The sequence below is a fragment of the Poecile atricapillus genome, chromosome 3, assembly GCF_030490865.1.
Source record: "Poecile atricapillus isolate bPoeAtr1 chromosome 3, bPoeAtr1.hap1, whole genome shotgun sequence".
Taxonomy (NCBI): Eukaryota; Metazoa; Chordata; class Aves; order Passeriformes; family Paridae; genus Poecile; species Poecile atricapillus.
Window position 1 is genome coordinate 80,969,348 of NC_081251.1, and position 8,927 is coordinate 80,978,274.

At 40.8% G+C, this 8,927-nt stretch overlaps 1 long non-coding RNA gene across 1 annotated transcript; it reads right to left on the reverse strand.

Moving 5' to 3' along the window:
- Positions 1-1,758: 1,758 nt before the first annotated feature.
- LOC131578347 (uncharacterized) lies at positions 1,759-8,819 on the reverse strand. The gene is made up of 3 exons (XR_009277451.1): positions 8,768-8,819; positions 5,921-6,003; positions 1,759-2,348 (listed from the first exon to the last, which is right to left on the reverse strand). It is a non-coding gene; the product is annotated as an uncharacterized LOC131578347 (long non-coding RNA).
- Positions 8,820-8,927: the final 108 nt, after the last annotated feature.

The window sequence follows — 8,927 nt, forward strand, 5'->3', positions numbered from 1 at the left end:
TCAAGCAGAATTAGAATTTGTAGTGGAAAGTTGTGTAATATAATTGGCTAACTCTTAGCACATTTTTCAACATCAACCCAAAATCTCTGTACAAGTAAAATGTTATCAAATTTTATTAGCAGTTACATACACACCACAAAAAAAAAAAAAATCAGTAAATTCTGTGCTGGAGACAACTGTTATTTAGCTGGTCAATAAACAGTAACTACAGCAGTTTCAGCTTTGTTTGGGGACTAATACAACTGATAATGAGAAGTTTACAAGACTACAAAAATTGTTTTTTGAGATACCCTTGTGTAAAAATAATAGTAACTACATTAGTACATGCATACGCCTTGAATACACACGCAGCCTTGGAACAACATGCAGCTTACAGTGAGAGGAAGTCTTCTGTAGTGTGAACAGACTGGTGAAACAATGCTGATAACCCTGACTTTTTTTTACTACATTTTTAACTCACTGATACCTCTCATTTTTTTTATCTTGTCTGCTGTCTTTTTTTCCTGATCTCCATCTTGCTTATCCCTTCAGTTATCCCTCCTGAAGTAAATGGCCTGAGGTGATTAACAAATCTTTGACATCTGCAGGTTGCAGCACTTGGGTCACCTCTTCAGCAGGCCTTCCCTAGAGGATCACAGGTGATCAGGGCTTGTGCTGGTGAATACATTCCTTGGAAAAAAAACAGTGGGGCAAAAAATGACACTTCAGAAGCTGAGAAATTACAGATGTTCCCAGATTTATACGTTAACGCTGGCAAACCCTGGAGTTCTTTTATCTCTTCTGTCCAGAGAGTTGCAGAGACAGCACAGGCTAGAAATGACACTGCAAACTAGAGATTACCCCACCCATTCTCCGTCTGGGCATCAGTGGCAAAGTGCCATCAAAAGCAAACAAACCAGTTCCTGTCCACCACACAGGAAGGACATTGACCTGTTAGATGAGTCCGGAGGACTGTCACCAAGTTCAGATAGGAGGATAGAGCAGTTTCCCTATGAGGAAAGGCTGAGAGCATTTGGATTGTTCAGCTGGAGCAGAGGTGGCTTCAGAGTAACCTAATTGCAGATTTCTAGTCCCTGAAGGGAACTTACAGGACAGATGGGGCACGACTATTTACAGGGGTATGAACTGACAGGACAAGGCAGAAGGGGTTGAAATTTAAGGAGAGTAGGTTTAAATTAGATATTAGGGAAAAAATATTTACTGTGAGGATGGTGAGACACTGAAACAGGTCACCCAGTGAAGTTGTAGATGCACCAACCCTGGCACTGTTCAAGGTCAGACTGGATGGGGCTATGAACAACCTGGTCTAGATGGAAGTGTCCTCTGCCCGTGGTGGGGGGTCTGGAACTAAATATCTTCAAGGTCCCTTCCAACCCAAACATTCTACAATTCCATGGTTCTAAGAGTCTACGATTTTCCTATATTTTCTGTGCTGCTGCTTTAGGTGTGTCCACACAGGCACAGAGCAGGTGGCACAAAGCAGTCACAAAAGCCATGCTGTGCTTTCTTGCACATGCCAGAAGGGATATCATCAGACATGGATTAGGATACAACAGAGGTTAAAAGCTACAGATGGGACAAAGAGGTCCTACCAGATGGGACAAAGAGGTCCTACCAGAATTGTTCAACTGGGTTGTACAGAATTTTTTAGCAATCCTAATTTACCATTACAATTTAATGAATTTACCATTCATCTGTCAGAAATTGCTTTTTTTCAAATTTCTCCAGACTCCTTTCTTTACATTTATTTCCCAGCAGTCCTGTTCCTTATACTGAGATACATGGAAATGATGGAAATTATGGAAATGAGCCACTGCTCTCATATCCAGCAAGTGTAAGACAGGCAAAGGAATCTGCCCAGATGAATGTTACTCTGCGAGCAGAAATTTCCACTTGACCTGAGAATCATATTGTTTTCATGCCTATATGTCCATGTATTTTCATTCTCCCATGACAGAATCAGCAGATGGACATTTCCCAGCCTCCCTGAGGACCTCTGATCTCACATGCCTGCCTAACACGCAGCCATAGGATTACTGTCCATATAAGGCACAGCAGCAGCAATTTCCACTCAAAATACAGCACAATGCAGAGTTCAGTGATTAATGAATGTACCACTGCAAGACAGCAAGGGAGCAGTGAGCTCCCTCCCTCCTTCTCAAGTGTAGCCCCTCAGCTCCCATTGGCCAATAGCATGTATGGTGGCCCAGTCAGTCACAGTCTCTGTCTTGCCCAACTAATTTTGACTGTGAAGTAGTTTCTACGGGAGAGTAGCCTCTTTTTATCACAGGAGTCCACAACTTGGCACTTTTGTTCTGCCTTGGGAGACACAGGTTTAATTCCTCCATCTGCAGAAGAAATTAAAGTCGGGAGTAAGATCTCACCATATGGTCAGTCTATAAACAAAAGAAGGGGACACTGGCATCATCACTTTGGTTAAGCAAAGAGAAAGGACCAGTCTCTGCTGCTTTTTCTTTTTGTGAGGTGGGGAAGAGCAAAAAGGGGTACGCATCAATGTCTGACCTCAGGGCCTTGTCACAGTGAAATCCCCTGGGGATCTACCTGGTGGAAGCTGAGATTGTATTTTAAGGAAAGCAGTGTAAAGTGCAAAACAAAAAGTTCAGTATGTTCCTCATATCCTGTAACCACTGCCAGTACCTAGATGTCGATGGCTTCATTCTCAGAATTATTGCCTTGAGAGTAGAACTGATGAAATTACATACAACTAGAGAGACTTTGCTGTCCCTCAGGATTTTCCCCATAATTCAACATCTCTCTCCTGTAATGCTGCAAAAATATAATAAACTTTTTCATCTGCACAGAGAAACGGGTTGTCACAATACAAATAGTAATCTGACATTCGCAGGGCAGGATCATGCCATGTTTTGCTGAAGGGCATTTTGATAGGTCTTTTCATGTACTACTCTTGACCGAACCTGGTAATCAAACAGATGGAACAAAACGAGCACTTACTGACTAAATCAGTGCCAGCCCTTCAGCAACCCAACTGTGTTCACATGGCACAAAACAACCAGCACAATGTTAATTCCCTCCTGTTCCCCTCAATAGAAAGAGACTTGGAGCATTTTCCAGTATCCAGGGGAGAGCACTTTAGAGGTCAAACTCATCCCCAATAGACTGATGCCAGTGTTACAGCTGCAGTCTATTCTAAGGAGAGTATTTATCTGAGAACAGAATGTGGCATTGCTCTCTTCTTCTATTTAATTTCAGGTAACATTTATGGTACACAGAAGGAAAAAATAAGGGTTTTTTTGCTGTAACAATCCCCATCATCCAGCTATGCTCTCCAAAGAAAAATCTCCAAACTTGCTCCCCAGCTTCAAATTAGCTCCTAAATAGAGCATTAATTGTATGACACTCTTATGCAAAAATTAGAAAAAGATGGCCCCAGAAACATCAAGCACATATCCCCATAAGATGGTTCACTCATATTTAAGGGGCCAAAACTCAAATCAATTTTACTGAATACATGGCAAATTATTCACAGCATCAGAATTAACATAATTAACATAATGGATTTCTTCAAAAGGAAACTGTTTAATAATTACACAAGGCATTCAACATGGGAAACAAAGCCAACTACGAATTTCAGAGGTTATTTGATGTAAATACCATAGCTGTAGCATACAGAAAATTCCATTGTAAGCTTAATTGTCCACTTCTGATACTATGAATAATTGCATACCCATTTATTTCTAATAACCTATTATTTATGTGAAATTTCTTTTGTCCTTCTAAATGCTATGAAGCCATTTAGAGAAACCACCTACATGACAACTTACCAATTATCCTTATAAAACGTTGCATTGCTTCGGATTAACTACACATATAATTAAATGCCAACTAACTGTTGTGATCATATAAGTTAGCAAAAGTCTGTGAACCCCAACAATATAACATGGCATTTAATTCTAAACAACTATTTCTAAAAGAAAGTGATTTTTATATAATCAGCCCAGAACACAATAAAATTACACTCAGTTTGGCATTAAAAAGATTAGCGAGTGCAGGTATCAATATTTAATGTGCAAATAACAAGTGCCGTTTTCCAGACCATTCCCAAATAAACTCATTCACTGCTTCACTCTTCCAGTGCACCAATATTGCAGCCACTGTCCCATGCACACCCATGAGCAGCTCCATGATGCCATGCATTTACTCACCCTGTTCACCTCAGGTGACACTGACATTTCACAAATCGGCTTAGAGCTGGCAAGTTAGATACTCACACCTATTGCATCCATGCTGTGGGACTCTGCTTTCCTCTGGGTTACACTGCTGAGCATCATTGTCGCTCAGAAAGGCTGGCCCTTGCTGATGTGGGTCCTCGGAACTGCAGCAATCATGACTCCCAGAATGGAGCTGACTCCTACCTGGCTAGCTTGTTCATGTCTATGTGCAAACCACTCAGCAAACACTCAGTGTGCTTCTTTTCAAGCTCCTTTTGTCTCTCTAGGGTCACCATAAAACTACTGTAACATCTCAGTAGCTCCTGTACCCGAGACACTATGCCTGGCACTGCTTCAGAGGGCAGCAGGGCAGAGGTGGGGTGCAGTGGGACCTGCCAGGGAGAGATATGCTACCATAAGCGGGTTACAGAGGGAGCAAGCAAGATTCAGTCCTGGAAGCCTCCACACCTTCTGAAAGACTACAGCATAGCTGTACCTGAGCTATGGATTGTCTTTTCCTCTGATTCTCAATGATTTCATGCTTTGAACAGTTTTCCTTTTGAAGCAAACTCGGGCTATTTCTGTTATTGCTATTCTGGAGGGTCTGCCATGCCAGCAAACAGCTTTATATTTACAGCATTTAATAATGACTCTACTCATTACATAGTCATCTTTCTATATTGACGCATTTTTCTTCTCTTTCGGTGCCCCTGGGCTTCCAGCAAACAATTAATTTGTGGACAAAGCACTTGTATGGCCCTCAAATCATAAACAATTCAAAACATGGACAGTGAAAAAGGCAACACAAGAGGGACCTGGAGGGCCTGACCAGAAACTGTCCAGAAATTGTGAAATCACCCATGTATAAAATACAATATCTGTCTCTTATGCTTCAGACTGCTGAGTTAAAATGAGGGCTGGAGAGGCACAAAATGGCTTGCAAAAGCAACTAAGTGCCACAGAGACATTTGGACTTGCTAAGAACAGAAGATTCTTTACAGCCCTGTTTACTCCTGACCATGAATACTGTGCTTTGCGTACAACAAGGACCTGAGCAAACCCCGGCACTCTGACACATTTGTTGTTCTGCTGAGATTCCGGAGGGCACAGCCACTTCCCACTGGCACCACTGTGCAGGTGGCTTTCCTGAGGCTTTCTGCTCCAAATTATGATCTCCAGCCATATGGGGAACACACTCATCAAACACCTACACCCTTTAGAGCTGATCTCGCTCTGTACCCTCTTGTTTTTATGTTGTCCTGTTCCCCCACATGCCCCCATGCCATGTTTTTTCTCTCTCTGGCAAGAACACAGTCAGGTTTTACTGCTAGAAAAACCCCCAGGAGTTTGGGATTCAGACAAAAAAGGGAACCTACTGTGCTTTTCACCACCAAGTGACCATTGCTCCCCCCAGGCAGGCTGGCACCCTCGGTCACCAGGAGGGAAATAGACTCCCAGCTGTGTTTGCCCTAGCTGCAAGAGCTAAGCTGCATTTTTCAAACATGGAGAACAACTTCTCTCCCCTTTAAAATCCAGCTATGTAGCACCAGACAGCCCAAGAGAAAAAGCTTCAGGCAGCAGGAGAGCCCCAAGGCACTGGGCTGTGGCAGCCATGAGGTTTTCCCACTGCTCCCAAGGCAAGGGGAGTGGGGGTTTCCCACTGCAGCCTCCTGTCAGCATGGTGAGGGCCCTGGGCTCACACCTGGCACGACATCGCCAGGCACACCCACCTGGTTTTGCAGGGATCGAGGTGCACAGAAGCCCAACCTCCATAAGGTCTCACCACATCTGCAGAAGTTGTTCCAATAGCTGTCTGTGAGAAATAAATGAGAAAGACAGAAGATTATAAGTGTTCTATTTTTGGTTGTTTGTTGGTTTTTTTGGCTTTTTAAACATTCATTGGGATGTATGTCTAATGCCGAAGATTAGTATTTCATTTTTTTCCCCTGACTATAAATACATTGCCTACGGATATATCAGAAATACACAATAATGCAACTATGAGTTATTTACCTGCTGGGGCAATGCTAATGAGTATTCTAGCAATGAAAATGGCTTTACTGGCTTGTAAAATATAAAACAGCAGGGAACTCACTGGAGACCCCACAAGCATATGTCAATAAACTTAAATTATTCACAAGTACACAAGCCTCCCAGGATACCAGCTTCCTTTCATTTCCTGACTGTTCCTGACTGCCTCACATTTTGAACAAAGTCAAAGACTAATTTTCTGTCTTCCTCAAGCCATAAAGTTTTTACAGAAGCCAAATAATCATATGAAAAACATTTAAATCAGATAAAACCAGAGTATCTTATTGGCTAATAAGACTTCATATATCCAATATATGAAGTATAATAATATTTCATATATCCAATGACATGCATTGCAAAATGCAATAGCAATACAGGACAATTGTACCTAAGACCATAAACAACCAAACATAAATGACATTTTACCAGAGTGCTCTAGCAATGCCCTCAGACACAGCACTGATACAGCGTGCTCTCATTCAGAATGTTGCTGTTCTTTGTTTCTCTCCTCTACATCAATCCTGACAATATTAACATCTGTAACAATCACTAACCACTCTCATTTTGACACTTCCAGTGTACACTGCCAAGCTCTGCAGGGTGTTACAAGTAAAACAGAAGGTGCTAATCCCCACCAAAGGTCCTTCAGCCAATATTCAGATCAATGTTTGGACTTTAACAAAAAAAACAAAAAACCAACATATTAGAAGTCCAGGCATCTGTTGTCACAAAAAGATTGTGATTGCTGTATTTCATGTGCCTCTTCATTATAAATCCATTTGGCACCCTTTATAACAGCCCAGCCTCAGAAAAATTATTTGATGTTCCTGTAGATGTCATATGTGCCCTGTGCTTTTACAGCACTTCTATTGTAATTCAACATTAATTATCTTTCCAATTAATGTATTTCCAATTAATGTAATTCCAATTTATTATGTACTGCATAATGCTGCAATATGAAATGCTCACATTTTGCAAATGAGAAAATCAAGCTCAGCTCTGTCTACTTTGATCCCATTTTACTTTTATTATAATTCAACATCAGAATCCTTCTCCTTCTTGGCTGGATTATTGACACCTTGAACACACACAAGAGAATTATCTTCTGCACAGAAAGGATACATTTATTCTTTTCCAAGACCAGACCTCCAATTTTTCTTTTTCAATAGCATTGAGTTATACTTTCCTGCCTTATGATCTTTACTGAATAGCTCATAAGGAAAATTGAGGTAACAGAAGTACTAATAGAACATCATTTACCAGTTACCATAAATGTAGGCATCATAAATACCTACAACTGCTGGAAAATGGTAAGTGTGAAGCAGATTACAAATACAGAAAAAAGGTGATATCAAAACTGTGGTCAAAGACTGGAAAACACTCTCTTATTTAGCAGGTAAATTATCCAACATATTCCTTAAATGTTGTGTGTCAAAAATACCATTCAAAGTTTTACTGCTGAGTACCATAATAAAAAACATAGAAGCTAAAATATATAGAGTATAACATATAGAAATGGAAAATAAACATGCAATATTGCTTTCTGCATTTATGATGGAAAGCATATATGGTGAGTTTCCACAATGAGGAACTTCATTTTACTGTTTGGTTTAGCTGCTGTCAATAGCCGCAATCTTTGTGAGCTACTGGATTTGACCGGGTGGATAATGCCACCATCTCAAAGCATCTCACAGTTCTTTTTCATCCTGAATGTGCTAAAGTGCTTGATGAAGGTACAAATTCTCCCTTTCTACAGTGATATTAGGTCTAGCTTTCTTCTTTGTTGCCCGCCACATCATTCTTAACAGAACTGAACCTGTAGCACACGGAAAGCTGCTAAAAAAATCAGTTGACCCTCACACTCACAAATCTTATATTCATTCTTTAATGTCCATCACTAGCTGGCAATTACTAAGTATGTGAATATGCCCTGGCAAGAATGTGCAGATCAGACAGAAGGAATTCTAGAACATCACCTATAAAATATTCCCTCAGACAGATAAACAGCTTCATTTTAAATAAAACTGCTGGTCAAAAGGTCTATTTTTAAGAATATGTTAAAGAGCAGCCTATTTAGCATCTTGAGACAGGATTTCCTCTTGAACTGTTTTGGAATACTTCACTGAACTTCAAGTGCACAGGCTAGCTGCTACTGATCTATGAGTAATTCAGGCGACCTATTTTAACAGGAAGTAGTGCTCCTGCTTCAACATCATCCTTGACCAAAGCTTTTTGAACTGACTTTTATTAATTGCTTAGCGGTGATCTTGACCCACTGCTGCAGCAGGTACAACTGCAGCAAATAGCCACTGAATGCTGCTGCTTTTTCCAGTGCCTACCTAAAGGTTATAGGGAACCTCAGACTTGTTTAAGATCATTTTAGTGATCAGAAACTTTCGTTTGTTTGGTATTAACCCATTTCATCCTGATATGGCTTGATTCTGTGATTTCTATTTTGCATTCTGTCCTCGCTGGTACCTCACTTTTGGTTTACTTATTTTATATTACCATTATTACAGCATTTCATTTTGAAAGAAAATTCACACCTGCATTCGTCCTCTCTTCCCACCATGTGAATACCAGTCTTCAGGAAACTGGCATCTTAGCTAGTCAGCCTAAAGGACAAACAGCTGGAGAGCTTTGCACCATCAGTGAGCAGTGCACAGGTGTCATTGCTGCAGTAAACATGGCTAGAACAGGAGAAGA